Source organism: Apium graveolens, chromosome 6, assembly GCF_009905375.1.
Source record: "Apium graveolens cultivar Ventura chromosome 6, ASM990537v1, whole genome shotgun sequence".
NCBI lineage: Eukaryota > Viridiplantae > Streptophyta > Magnoliopsida > Apiales > Apiaceae > Apium > Apium graveolens.
Window position 1 is genome coordinate 169,243,860 of NC_133652.1, and position 15,737 is coordinate 169,259,596.

General features: G+C 38.2%; 1 non-coding gene across 1 annotated transcript; it reads right to left on the minus strand.

Annotated features, from left to right (window-relative positions):
- Positions 1-987: 987 nt before the first annotated feature.
- Positions 988-1,094, minus strand: LOC141669221 (small nucleolar RNA R71). Its single transcript, XR_012553512.1, has one exon. It is a non-coding gene; the product is annotated as a small nucleolar RNA R71 (small nucleolar RNA).
- Positions 1,095-15,737: the final 14,643 nt, after the last annotated feature.

Below are 15,737 nucleotides of genomic sequence, written 5' to 3' on the forward strand. Positions count from 1 at the left end.
AATATCATCACTGTTGCATGCTAAGGGTAATAACAATAGCTATTGAAGGAAGTAGTAATGATGTTGTGATCTCATGAGTGTTTTAATATTGTTAATTCGAGTGTTAATTAAGTGCTTAATTCTAGTAGTTAATTGTAGTTAATAATTAGTTAATCAACTCTAAGTGTTATTGTCTTAACATTGAGAAGTAATCATACATTGGTGAGTGAGTTTAATTAAACATAATTAGTCTGAGTCTCTGTGGGAACGAACTAGAAAGTATTCTATATTACTTGCAAACGCGTATACTTGCGTGTGTTATTAGCGCGTGTTTTCGCCCTAATAAGTTTTTGGCGCCGCTGCCGGGGACTCGGCGTATTTGTTTAGTTTATGTACTTACCATCATTGGTCATTAGGACTCAATGATTAAGGCGTGTGTACTTATTATTTCTGGTTGTGTTTCAGGTACTTTAGCGAGCCTTTATGCAAACTCGTTCTCGTACTCGCAAGAGGACTTTAGATATAGCTGAGGAGACAGATGAAGTTCTTGATATTCCGGAGAAGATAGATTTTGAAGATTCGGATTCAGGAAGTGAGCAGAAAGAGCCAATAATCATGGGTGATCGTATTGTTCCGGCAGATCCAGCTCTTATGGATGTTTCTCGGCCTAAAATTGATGACATTCAATCAAGCATTCTTCATCCGGCTATTCAGGCTAACACCTTTGAAATCAAGCCGGGCACTATTCAGATGGTGCAGAATTCTGTTTCTTTCGGAGGAGCTGCGACTGAAGACCCCAACATGCACATAAGGAATTTTGTCGAGATCTGCAGTACTTTCAAATATAATGGCGTGACTGATGAAGCTATCAAGCTGAGGCTTTTCCCATTCTCTCTTAGGGATAAAGCTAAGGACTGGTTACATTCTGAACCAGCTGGCTCGATCACTACTTGGCAAGATCTTGCGCAAAAGTTTCTGGTGAAGTTTTATCCAATGGAAAAGACTGCTGCTATGAGGAGTGCTCTTACTCAGTTTACGCAGCAACCTACAGAATCTATGTGCGAAGCTTGGGAGCGCTACAAGGAGATGTTGAGAAAGTGTCCACATCATGGAATGCCCGGTTGGATGGTGATCACTGGTTTCAATAATGGTTTGGGGGCCCAATCTCGGCACATGCTCGATGCAGCAGCTGGAGGCGCCTTGTGGGCCAAAAGCTATACCGAGGCTTATAATCTTATTGAGACTATGGCTACAAATGAGCATCAAAACCCAACTCAAAGGATGATGCCTGGGAAGGTAGCAGGTATTCTGGAAGTCGATATAGCCACCGCTATTGCAGCGCAGCTCCAAGCGCTGTCTATGAAGGTCGATTCTCTAGCCACCTATGGAGTCAATCAGATAGCTATGATCTGTGAGCTTTATGCAGGTTCTCATGCTACGGATCAGTGTTCTCTTGTTAACGAATCTGTTAAGTATGTGAACAATTATCAGCGACAACAGTAACCTGTGCCAGCTACTTATCATCCTAACAACAGAAATCATCCAAATTTCAGCTGGGGTAGTAATCAGAATGCTATTTAGCAACCATATCAGCAAGGCGTAAGTAAACAGTTCAATCCACCTGGATTCCAGCAACCGCAACAGTATGCTCAAAGGCAATCATATCCTCAACAAGGAGGTGCGGCTGCACCCACTAGTGCTGATTTTGAGGAGCTTAAGCTGTTGTGCAAGAGTCCGGCGGTGTCGATCAAGACCTTGGAAAATCAAATTGGTCAAATAGCCAATGCAGTGCTCAATCGTCAACCTGGCACACTTCCCAGTGACACTGAAGTGCCAGACAGGAAGGAAGCTAAAGAGCAAGTCAAGGCTATTACCTTAAGGTCTGGAAAAGTTGCTGATGCTGAAAAAATAAAAGAAGGAGAAGCTGAAGTTGGAGATGAAGAAGCTAAGCAAAAGGAGAAAGTGGCGGAACCAAGGAAGACTACTGTTGAACACACTCTACCTGAGGGTAATACAGGGGAGAAACATCTCTATCCTCCACCACCTTTCCCTAAGAGATTGCAACAACAAAAGCTGGATAAGCAGTTCGGTAAGTTTCTGGAGATGTTCAAGAAACTTCACATCAATATACCTTTCGCTGAGGCTCTGAAGCAAATGCCTAGTTATGCGAGGTTTATGAAGAGTATTCTATCAAGGAAGGTGAAACTGGATGACCTTGAGACCGTTGCTCTAACAAAAGAATGCAGTGCAGTGCTGCAGCAAAAGTTACCTCCAAAGCTTAAAGATCCAGGTAGCTTCACCATTCCTTGCACCATTGGCAAGTTGTCTTTTGACAAGTGCTTTTGTGATTTGGGAGAAAGCATCAATCTGATGCCGTTGTCGATCTTTAAAAAGTTGAATTTGCCTGATCCAAAACCCACCTACATGTCTCTACAATTGGCTGATCGTTCTATTACTTACCCAAGAGGCATAATGGAGGATGTGCTAGTAAAGGTGGACAAGCTCTTCTTTCCTGCAGACTTTGTTATTCTGGATTTCGAGGAAGATAAGAAGATTCCCATAATCTTGGGAAGGCCTTTCTTGGCTACAAGCCGTACCTTGATAGATGTGCAGAAAGGTGAACTTACTATGCGGGTGCAGGATCAGGATGTGACATTCAATGTATTCAAAGTAATGAAATTCCCTATAGAAGATGAGGAGTTCTTAAAATTGGATTTGATTGATTCTGCGGTTACTTCAGAACTCGATCATATGCTAATGTCTGATGCATTAGAGAAGGCCTTAGTGGGGGATTTTGACAGTGATGATGAGGATGGCAATGAGTAACTACAATATCTTAATGCTTCTCCCTGGAGGCGAAAGCTATACATGCCGTTTGAATCTCTTGGTACTTCTGACCTCAAAAATGCTGAAGGAAAGCTCAAACCATCTATTGAGGAAGCACCCACCGTAGAGCTTAAGCCATTGCCTGAACACTTGAGGTATGCTTTTTTAGGTGATACATCTACTTTACCTGTTATTATTGCATCTGACCTTTCAGGTAGTGAGGAGGATAAGATCTTAAGGATCTTGAGAGAATTCAAATCGGCTATTGGATGGACCATAGCAGACATAAAATGGATCAGCCCTTCATATTGCATGCATAAGATTCTGCTAGAGGAGGGTAGTAAGCCGACTATTGAGCAACAGCGCAGACTTAATCCTATCATTAAAGAGGTGGTGAAGAAAGAAATTCTGAAGTGGCTGGATGCAGGAATCATTTATCCTATTTCTGACAGTTCTTGGGTGAGCCCTGTGCAATGTGTACCTAAGAAAAGAGGTATCACTGTCGTAGCAAATGAAAAGACCGAGCTCATCCCCACTCGAACAGTCACAGGATGGAGAGTATGCATGGATTACAGAAAGTTGAACAAGGCCACAAGGAAGGATCACTTCCCGCTTCCGTTTATTGATCAGATGATTGACAGGTTGGCTGGTCATGAGTATTATTGTCTTCTGGATGGCTACTCAGGGTATAATCAGATTTGTATTGAACCAGAGGATCAAGAAAAGACTACATTCACTTGTCCATTTGGCACGTTTGCTTTCCATTTGGCACATTTGCCACTTTTCAGAGATGTATGATGGCTATATTCTCTGACATGATTGGAAATAATGTTGAGGTGTTCATGGACGACTTCTTGGTCTTTGGACATTCGTATGATGAATGTTTGAATAATCTTCGTGCAGTGCTCAAAAGATGTGTGGAAACTAATTTGGTGCTCAATTGGGAAAAATGTCATTTTATGGTGCGTGAAGGCATTATTCTTGGGCATAAGGTCTCTAGAAAGGGTCTTGAGGTGGACAAAGCCAAGGTGGGAGTCATTGAAAATCTTCCACCACCTATTTCTGTGAAAGGAATCCATAGTTTTCTTGGTCATTCAGGTTTTTATCGGTGTTTCATCAAGGACTTTTCGAAGATATCTAAGCCGCTGTGCAACTTGCTTGAGAAGGATGTGCCTTTCAAATTTGATGATGAATGTTTGACGGCATTCGAGACTCTTAAGAAGAGTTTGATAACTGCACCTGTTATTATAGCACCTGATTGGACAGAGCCTTTTGAGATGATGTGTGATGCGAGTGATTATGTGGTGGGCGCAGTTCTCAGGCAGCGCAAGAATAATCTCTTTCATGTGGTCTACTATGCTAGCAAGACCTTAAATGGGGCCCAAATGAACTACACCACTACTGAGAAGGAGCTCTTGGCTATAGTCTTTGGTTTCGAAAATTTTCGATCTTATCTGCTTAGGACAAAGGTGACAGTATTCACTGATCATGCGGCCATTCGCTATTTGGTTTCTAAGAAGGATTCGAAGCCGAGACTTATTCGTTGGGTGCTCTTGCTACAAGATTTGAGTTAGAGATCAAGGATCGAAAAGGTACTGAGAATCAAGTAGCTGACCATCTCTCTAGATTGGAAAATCCCAAGTCTACTTCACATGATAAGACATTGATCAAAGAATCTTTTCCGGATGAGCAGTTGTTCGCAGTTCAGGAGGAAGTGCCATGGTTCGCAGATATTGTGAATTATCTTGTCAGCAATATAATGCCTCCTAATTTGACCACAACTCAAAAGAAGAAGTTTCTGCATGAGGTGAAGTGGTATATGTGGGATGAACCATATTTGTTTAGACAGGGAGCTGACCAGATCATCAGGAGATGTATCCCATTCTGTGAGGCGGAGGGGATATTACGAGACTTCCACTTCACAGTTTATGGTGGACACTATGGTGGTGAGAAGACGACAGCTCATATTCTGCAAGCAGGTTTTTTTTGGCCTACTTTGTTTAAGGATGTTCATCAGTTTGTTTTAAGGTGTGATCGTTGCCAAAGAGTGGGAAATCTTACGAGAAAGGATGAGATGCCGTTAAATGTTATGATTGAAGTCAAGGTCTTTGATGTTTGGGGAATCGATTTCATGGGGCCTTTTGTCTCATCCTGCAATAATCAGTACATCTTGCTGGCAGTCGATTATGTGTTCAAAATGGGTAGAAGTCAAACCTGTACCGACAAATGATGCAAAGGCAGTGTTGAATTTTCTTCATAAGCAGATTTTCACAAGTTTTGGAACGCCACGAGTAATCATAAGTGATGAAGGGTCGCATTTCTGCAACCGTAAGTTCACTTCTATGATGCAGCGGTACAATGTGAATCATAGAGTTGCTACTTCCTATCATCCGCAAACAAATGGTCAAGCGGAAGTGTCTAACAGAGAGATCAAGCGCATCTTAGAGAAGGTTGTTTATCCGTCAAGGAAGGATTGGTCTTTAAAGCTCGATGAAGCTGTTTGGGCTTACAGAACAGCATACAAAACTCCACTTGGTATGTCCCCGTTTCAACTGGTGTATGGTAAGGGATGTCATTTACCTGCGGAGTTTGAGCATAAGGCCTATTGGGCATTTAAGAAGTTGAACATGGATCTAGATGCAGTGTAATAACCCCAATTTTTGAAATTTTTGAAACCCTTATGAATAGTGATTTTGCTGATTATGCTGAATAAGAAAACTTTTCATACCACACTATGTAGGGGTTCTTTTATTGATCTTCTGAGATCTTATTAGTACTCTATATGGTATATAAGTGTATGTAAAGATCTTCAGAATCCAAATTCGAACACTTTGATTTTTCCCGAAAATCTACCAGATACAGAAAGAATTGAGTATAAGGTAACAGAATAAAAAGGATTTAAATTCAAGGATTATACGAGAGGATCATAAAATGAATATAATGTATTGAGAAAGGTTAAGGAAACCTAAGTAATAAGATCCCGGGTATGATCCCTCAAACGATAAACGAAAACGAAAGTTAAGCGAACCGCATAATAGATCAGCGGTCATTAGTCAAGTAATTAGGAGCTAATCAAAGAGGTTAGTGAGGATGATGTCATCAAACCAATAAGAAGAGGACAAACATGGGAAGATGACATAGGATTGATGACCTAAGCATGACAAAAAGGGAAGGAAGGGTGGTTGATTTCAAGCCACACAATTTTACATGGTTAAAAGATAATTAAACAAAACAAAAGCAAAACAACCAACCAAACAAATCACAAAACACAAAAACATATTTTCTCCACATTTCCAAGCAAGAGCTATCGGCCTCTTCCTTAAGAAATGGGAAGTCCAAGCTCCTCCACTTGCTAATTTACAAGGTAATTATCCTAGCTTCTCCTAGTTAAGTTACATACTTCCTAGGAATCTTAGCTTCAAAATCCTTTCCTAGCATTTCCTATAAATCATTCAAGAAGATGGTGAATAGTACTTTCTTGTAATTAATTTTTGTGTTCTTGATTTCTTTGAAAGATCAAGCTTGTAGGAGGTTAGATTAAGGCTTCCATGGGCATTCCAAGGATCTTTCATGGATTAAAAGCTTCAAGGAAGGTATAACTCTTCATGATCTTAGTCTTAAGTTTTGTTGTTTGGATTTCCTAATGTTTAGATGATGGGTTAGTGTAATGGGTGTGTAATCATGTTTAGAGCTTTGTTTAGTAAGTGGTTTTGTTGATTTTGGAGTTAGGAGTGATACTTGTTGGATTTAAAGTTCTTGGCCACATTTTTGACTTGGTTTAGATGAATAAGTTGAGATATTGAGTTATGGTTGAATGATATTGTATTGTGGTTGAATGATGGTGGAATGGTGATGATTGTGGGTTGTTTGTGAATTGAATTGGAGTTGTACGAAATTGGTAATCTCGTAAACATAGTCGTCGTAATGTCCGATTACCCTAGACTGTTTTTGTTCTTAACATTAGGACCCGTGAACTCACTGTTAGGTTTTGAACATTGCCATTATTAGATATTTCATGTTACAAGCTTCGTTTTGATATGTGGTTCGTTTGAATCCGATGTACGGTTTAGGAGAAACGGCCGTTTTAAGTAACGACGTTTCGCGACCGAACCATTACCCCTCGCCTTACTTTGAAACCTTGGTTAAGGACTTTAAATGACTATTTGGGGTATGAAACAATTATGTTAAGTGGATTAGGCAGTTGGTAAAGTACTCGCGAAAGAATCACCTTAAAACTCTTAATGGTTAATTTATTAAAAATGGTGGATCCGAGGGTACTCGAATGACTTATGTGATTCGTTAAGCGTATAAGTTACCATAAGTGAACGTTAGGGTTCAATTGGTTAAAGTCTAGTTTCTTAAGCGACCGGGGTTTAATTCCAACTTATGTTGTTGTTCATAGGTTATCGGAACCACTATAAGCTTAAGTCTACCCCAGAACACTCAGGCAAGTTTTCAACCCGTTATACTGTTGTTGTGATGTATACATATGTATATGCATTATCTTGTGATATATGCAAGATGGTTAATTAGCAAATCTTGCGATATATTGGAGCATGTGATATGGTATATATGCATGTCTATTTCGTAATCTTGATATATATATGTTAATTTTAATGCTTATAAGTTGCATAATACCTATGCTAGAGATAAGCAGTAGTTGCGTATACCCTTAGTATAGAGGACCCAAAGGTGAACATTTTCTAAAATCGGGAGTCGATGTTCCCGAGTATATTATATATATTTATATATATATATATAGATATAGTTTTCAAAACTATTAATCGAATAAGGTTTATTCGATAACTTTATTTTTATTAATGAATATTACTTTGAATATTCATTCGAGGACTTATGACTCGGTTTATTTTATTTAATGAATATTAATTTGAATATTCATTCGAGGACTTATGACTCGCTTTATTTTGTTTAATGAATATTATTTTGAATATTCATTTGAGGACTTATGACTCCACTTATTTATTAAATAATATTCTTTATTTTATTAAAGAATAATGTTTCGATAATCAAACTTATTTTCCATTATTCAAATAAAGATCATACTTTCGTATAAGTATATCTTTGGTTATTTAATATCCATTTCAAGTATGAGTTCTAAAACTTTTACTTCAATTACTAAATAATAATATTCAGATATTTTCTAATATATCGGGACTGATTTATTTCATTAAATCAGCAATACTCCAAACATTCTTAAAAATGTTTTCGAGTCTTCAAAATGATTTTAAAAGTTAGAGCGGATCCCAAAAAAAAACTCGTTTTCAGATTTAAGATCTTCCTTTCGAAGGAGACTTGAATATTCGCTCAAAAATCTTAGGGATCCGGCTCTGTGGTGTATTTTATATTCGCAACAAGGTTGCTGTTTTGAGAAAACAATTTGATTACTTGCCCAATGTTCGGGAAGTAAGTCCATCTAATTGAGTCAGCATAAGCGACAGGCCGGGGTACGGTCTATGAAGGTGTAAGAGGCTGGGTCACAGTCCATCCACGCGTGAGTGGCCGGGTAACGGTCTAGCGCAAGGTCCTAATGCGGCCAGGGTGATGACTGGCGAGGAATTCATCCATCTACAGTAGAAAAGGTTACTTATTGGTATCTTTGCCTGATCAGCAAGATATCAGGTTTATGCCAAGGTTTTCTCCTTTCCAAATTCATTTGATATTGCAACTCTGTTTATAATTTTCATAACAGAGGTTTTCAAGGAGTGTATGAAATGTATATATATAGGTGTATATATATATCGGGACTTAATGAAGTATCTCGTAACTTCATTATTTATAATGATATTCAAAGATTGAATCTATTCAAATCTTGTCTTGTAGTCTCATCTATGTGATGAACTTTTGAAACTAATTATAACTTGAACGGTGGTAGTTCAAGTAGTATTTGGAAAAGATATAAGTATATTGGGGTATCTTGTAACTTCATCTTTTCAACTTATATCTGGTTAATGATTATCTGATGCATGACAAAGATTTTCAGAAAAACATTGAGACAAGGTTAGATATATGAGATCACCTTGCAACGATATTTTTATAAAGTTATACACTGGAACTCTGTGTGTATTATGCATGGAAGAGGACTTCCAAGATTTTGAAAAGTATATATATATATATACTGAATATTTTGTGACTTCATCGCATTAAGATATCAAACTTGGTTCATTTCTTTTGACCAAGACTTTCATGAGTACTATGAGAATGCTCATATATTGTTAATTATTATACATATCATTTCGGTGGGCTTGTTGCTCACCCTTGCTTTCTTCTTTCATCACACAACTACAGATAGACAAGATGAACATGACCAAGCTCCCAATTCGTGAGCGGATAGGAAACGTTCCGCAATTTCCTGTAGGCGTTGATGCCGTTGTAGCTGAGGTAGGAGCTACCAATAGGCTTGGCTTTCAACTTTTGTTGTACCGGACTTATGTATATTTATGAATTGTAATAATGGCAAGGAAATGTAAAATATTTAGAAACACCTTTTTATGGTGAAATGGTTTATAATTGTGGAATAAAATGACTTGTGTTATTGTTTGGTATTCATCTCTGAGACTATAACTTGTGGTGTGTGTATATTGTGGGGTCACAGTACGCAGTAGTTGGTTGATTATTAAGATTAAGTATTATTAAGGGAAATGGAACTCGTGACAACCCGGATCCCCGACCCCGGATTTGGGGGTGTTACAGAATGGTATCAGAGACAAGCGTTATAAACCTCAAAGATGATATGACGTTAAAATAATAAGTTCCCTAAGATAATAAGAACTATTTCCAAGTTCATAGTCGGACTACCTAACGTAGTACTGACAGTTAAAACCATTATGGGAACCCTTATAAATATCGTGATAGAAGTGTAGTTCGTTATCGTATATGGTAGCGGGACTCCGAACCCTGAGGTTGAGGAACAACAACGCGATAATGTTTTATTACTTATTGGAGATCAGATTATGGATCCGATAGAGTGTCCTAACGCGGGACCGGATGATGTTCATATTGAGGATGTAGTGGTTGTGGATGTTGTCCTAGAAGGGATTGTTGCTGAGAAGAATCCCGTGGAGGATCCTGACAAGAATGAATAAAGGACCACTGAGGAATTGATGACTATGGTTAGGGCGACTACTAGAGGTAGGATTGGTCGGTCACTACCGGAGGTGTGTTCAAGTTTGTAAAGATAGTAGCCCTTTAACACGGCTTACTCGTAAGACTGAGAAGTTTGAATGGACAGAGAAATGCGAGAACAACTTTCAAGAACTGAAGCAAAGGTTGGTGATGGCCCCTATGTTGGCATTGTCGGATGGAAAAAGGAGATTTTGTGATTTGTATTGACGCTTCACATAAAGAATTAGGGTGCTTTTATACAGCACAACAAGGTACTCGCGTATGCGTCAAGAAAATTAAGGGAATATAAAATTCGATATCCCCACCCATAAACTTGGGCTCGTGGCAATAGTTTTGCCCTAAAGATTGGAGGCACTACTTGTATGGAGAAAAGTGCGAGATTTACCTAAGCCATAAGTGCTCTAGTACATTTTCCCGTAGAAAGAGCTCAACATATGCCAGAGGAGGCGGTTAGAGCTAATCAAGAATTATGATTGGGAGATTCTTTATCATTCGGGGAAAGCCAATGTGGTGGGTGATGCCCTTAGTAAAAAGGAGAGACTCAAGATGATAATGTCTTTGGGAGAGTTTATAAGAGATTTTGAGAAAATGGAAGTAGAAGTGAAGGTAACCGGAGACGGTACCGAAAAGCTGTTTGAGATTGTAATACAGTCCGAATTATCAGAAAAGAACATATTGTGCCAAAAAAAGTGATGAATGAAGGCAGAGAGCCAACAATTAGATAAAAGATTAATACCAAGAAAGAAGATAAGGGAATAATGAGGTATTCCTACAGAATTTGTGTTCCAAATCTTCAAGAGCTTAAAGATGAGATCTTAGATGAAAGCTAGTTTGAGGAATAAGATATAGAGCAAACCCTGAACGTGATAGTCAGGGAGGTCACCATCAAGATAGAAGGAACCCATAACATAATGAAGTGGAAAATGAGGATTTAAAACATGTAGGATGACCCCGATTATGGGGAGGAGGAGGGAACGTTCAGACTAAGGAAACAGAAGTCGAGTAAGGAAAGGAGACCCGAGACGGTACTCCTATAAGATAATTTATAGACCTTTCTAGACAGAACTTAGACTATTATCCCCAACCACCAACCTGAGGAAACAATGCGGTGAGAAATTCTTTCAGGACCTTTAAGTCGCTAAGCCCTCAGAGTTCCAAGGAACAAGTTGTCCCAGTCGAGGCAAGAGCCTGGCTAAAGGAAATATAGGAATCATTTGAGATTCTAAATGATTGACGAATCACAAAAGACTGTTTTTGTCACTTACCCTCCTAAGAGAGAGGCCACCCTCTGGTGAAAGGCCATAGAAGGCACGGAGCAAGAGATTATAATATACTGATTTAAGTTCAGTCAATTGTTTTCAGGAAAGTACTTCCCAAGGTTATGGAGATAGTGTAAAAGCTTTAGAGCCAGAACAAAGGCAGAAGAGTATGATGAATTATGAATCTAAGTTGTAAAAGTTGTCAAGATTCGTTCTTAGGACACGAATCCAGAATGACAGGATGTTTGAAATCAATGCTTATGTTGTGTTGGTTCATGAAATAATGATAAGAGAAAGGAAAATAAAAAGAAACTGAAGTGGAAAGGAATATAAAGGCAATAGATTTTGAGGAATGATAAGGGAGTTGGGTATGAGGAAACCCTAAAGACTCGTAGCAATAGAAATATAAAAGTATGTAATCGTCAGGATGAGGGTGATTCACCATGAGTTAAAGTTGATGATTGAAGGAATAAGAGGTACATATATTTTATCCCCTGTAAGTTGGGAGGATTCGAGGAAACCTTGAGATAGTTCGAAGGATAAATAATGAGACACAGATAGACTGAGGAGACAAGGAAGTAAGAAATTATGAAAATTGGATGAAGGAAGTGACCTTCAAGAATGTGAAGTGTAAGACCAGTGGCTTGATACCCAGAAAGGGAGACGCCGGGTATGAAAGATATCCCAACATTGAGATGACTGTTGAGATAAACAACAAAAGTAAATAAGGAATTATTAAGACGAAGTTCACGTTGAACACGACCAATATCTTCCAGTACATACTTGTTATCGTTACCCAATTTAGGCAAGAAAAGCGGATAACCGTTGTTATCTTTTGGAGGCCATATTGATTGACCTCATTTTGAATACAGATGTTATTGTGAAATTCAGCATATACTATCAAGGTGGGAATGATTGAATAAGACACCCTTATCAGGGATATATGACTTGTTTTATCCATGGAATGATGCATGTACCTTTTTAAAGGTGGAATTAAGGATAGAACATCGGTAACTTAAAATGAATCCTAGGGGAATGCATAAAGGTTGGCAATTCACCCTTAATAGGGATAGTATGAGTTTTGACAGTATGAATTGGAAAGGATTAAGGTAATAACAACCTTTAAGGATCAGTGGAGAAATTTTTCAGAAGTATATAGATAATGATTTTGGTATTAGTAAATGGTATCTTGATATGCCCTGTGCCTAGGGTGTACCTGATGAAGGATTTAAGGATAACCTTAGAGGTTTTACAAGGAGAAAGGTAATATTCAAAATTCTCAAGAATAGAAATATTGATAAAGGAAATATGACGTAATTATAATGATGCCAAGTGGGGAACGTGTTAAACCACGAGAAAGTATGGATCAAACCAGTAAAGGTCGAAATTGTTCAGGGAAATTAGGACCTAAGATAAAAGATGTTCTATGTATGATTGAGAGTCAGTACAAATGAAAACCTAATTTACAAAAATAAAAAAAATAAACAAAAATATAAATGTACAACTAAAAAATCCAAATTACCTAAAGCTTTAAATCTTTTTCTCAGATTAGGTCCTGTATACAACAAGAAGAAAAGTATTAGCAACAAGATTTGACACTAAATTAATAAAAAAAATAAGGGTTTCGAATTAGAAAAAACCCCAATTTACAAAATTAGGGTTTTGAATTCAAAAATCCTCAACTTTTAAAACTGGTCTTCATGCAGAGAAGACCAGTTCGATTCAAGAAGATACAACACTTACCGAAGTAGAGAGGTTAAACGAAAGAGGCTTAACGGAGAGATTCAGAGCGGAGAGAGGTTCAGAGAGAGAGAGAGAGAGAGAGAGGTTCCAGAGACAGGTTCGAGAGAGAGAGAGAGGTTCGAGAGAGAGAGAGGTTCGAGAGATTATGATGGTGAGATGATGGCCGGAGTTCAGAGAGATTGTGAGGGGAGAGAGGTGAGAGAGAGAGAGGGGTTCGAGAGAGAGAGACAGGTTTGAGAGAGAGAGAGTTTTCTGTTTTTTAGTTTTTAGTTTTTTTGTTTTGATTTTGTGTCTGAAGATTGATTTTTGGGGGGAACCAAAATTTGGTTAAGGGGGGAGAATTTTGGGATTGGGGGAATGTAGAACTAAACTGAATGAAATTTCACTAACGGGGGAAGAAATGGTGGGCGCGAATTTTGTTTTTTTTTTTTGGTGAATTTTAGACATCGGTTTAATTATAACCGATGTCTACAAAGAACAAAGACATCACAAAAACACGGGGTGATGTCAATACTCTTTTTAACATCAGTGGCAAAGTTAACCGATGTCTAATGTGTGATGTCTATTGACATTATTCTTGTAGTGAGTCGTGACAGTGTTAACCTCTAAAAGACCGAGGCAATAACTTATAGAAAAGTGATGATATTTTTTTTACCAAGGCGTAATGAAGACCATTTTCACACAAGCAGTGATTGGAAATGAGGTAGAAAATTTAGTTCAAGGTCATTTAAAAGACATTGATTGTAAGCAAATTTTACTATCGGGAAAGGCCAAAGAGGTGGCCAATACTTTAAGTGTAAGAGGATAATTATCGGCGCTCGTGCCAGAGGAATACAGTAATAATGGTTAAAGCCGTGAAGGTTGTATTATGGTTTGGAAGATTGACATTCCTTCTGATGACTGTGCAATACCCAACCATAATAGTAGTTGGTAAAGGTTTAATTCGTGTAATCGCCATGAGCGGGCTATCTATCTCAGAAGGTACTATCTTGAGATAAGCCATTACCATGTTTCAAAAAGGATTAGACGAACCTTTGAGTTAAGTCTTCTATTTAAGGCATATGATTAAGAATGGTATTAACCTGCTATCGTTGCTTTGATTGAAACTCTTATGCAATTTTATATGCTTCATGTCATGAAAGTACGTCAGAATTTGGAGTGTTCTTCATGAATTATGAATGGTGATTATGTTAACTCCTTAGAAGAATTCTATACGACATGTATGGACTACGTATGGTTAGATATTAAGATTTCATGGAAAGTGAATGACGACAGTAGGTCAGTGGTGGACCATAGTAATGCATCAATGATTCTGCGAGTAATGAGCTGATTACAACCGTGAGAGTTGTATTGGAATGGATGTTGAGATTGAGTACCACTAATCGGGTCGTGTTGACGTATAAGTTATCTTTGATAGAAAAACTAGGTCGATTATTTACCTATTGAATATTTATTCCTTCTTATCAATAGAGATTCGTATTACTATACGAGGAAGGTTGCGATGCAAGCATAGAATTCTAGTAACGATGATGTCTAGAATGAGATCCCAGATTCGATTTTCGATATCGAGGGAGTTTCAAAGGTGATTGTGTATAAGCTCGAGGAAGAGCATGGGTCCATAGAATGATGGACGGAATAGCAAAAATATTTAGGCATGTGAAATGCGATGCTATAATACTTGATGTTGATATAAATACATATATGTTTTGTTCTCCTATGACAAACCTCTATAGTTCAGAGGTAGATTCCAAGCCAGATATTTTATGGCAATAATTTTTTTTACGTATATACAATTCTCTTCAGTTCGTTCTTTTCTCTTCTTTTCATTTCATGTAAGCTGAGAAGAACAACCCTTCCAGAAGGGGAGGTATTGTCGAATGACTATCTATCTGTGTGATAGAAGCCTAGTAGGATACCACATGTTGTTTAATTGCTTGTCAAGTACTAAAGGCTGGCCACCTTCTGTACTAACTATGCAATAGAACAAGTGTTCATGATCATAGTGATCTCTCAACAAATTCCTTTACTTCTATATGATTGATCAAACTTTGGAAAATATAAACAGCTGAAAAAGGAGTAGTAAAGTTATGGTGGTATTCGGAATGGAAACACATTCGTGATACTAAGGTTGACGTGGTTATTAAAAGGTTATAGAACGCTAACGAGCAAAAGTATAACCAGTATAATATTAGGAACGGAAGGTAGTAGCGATTACGAACTGGAAAAGAATGGGTATTGAGAAGCAAAAGCTCTAATGCTAAAAGCTATAATGAGAGTCTGTGCAATAGACTTGAAAGAATTTGGAATGATCACTTAACGCAGATTGAGTTTTCTCACGATAATAGATCGTATGTCAGGTATCGAGATGTCGTCTTATGAGATCTTTGAGGGAAGACAATGTCGATCCCCCTTATGTTAGGATGAAGTTGTAGCGCACAAGATGCTCGAACCAGCAGTGGTCCAAAGGACCAAGGATATAATAGATTTAATCAGAGGACGGCTGGTAGTAGCCCAAGATGGGAACACGAAGATGTTGATTTGACACGAAAGGACAAGGAATAGGAAGTAGGGAACCTAGTGTTGTTATAGGTATTCCCTTGAAAAGGATGGATGAGGTTCAGAAAGAAAGGGAAGCTAAGCCCACGAATTGTTGGACCCTTTGAGGTATTAAGACATATTGGGAAGTTAGCATATGAGCTAGCCCTACCCCCGAACATGTAGCAAGTTCATAACGTGTTCCACGTATCAATGTTAAGGAAGTATAATTCGAATGTCAAATAAATAGGG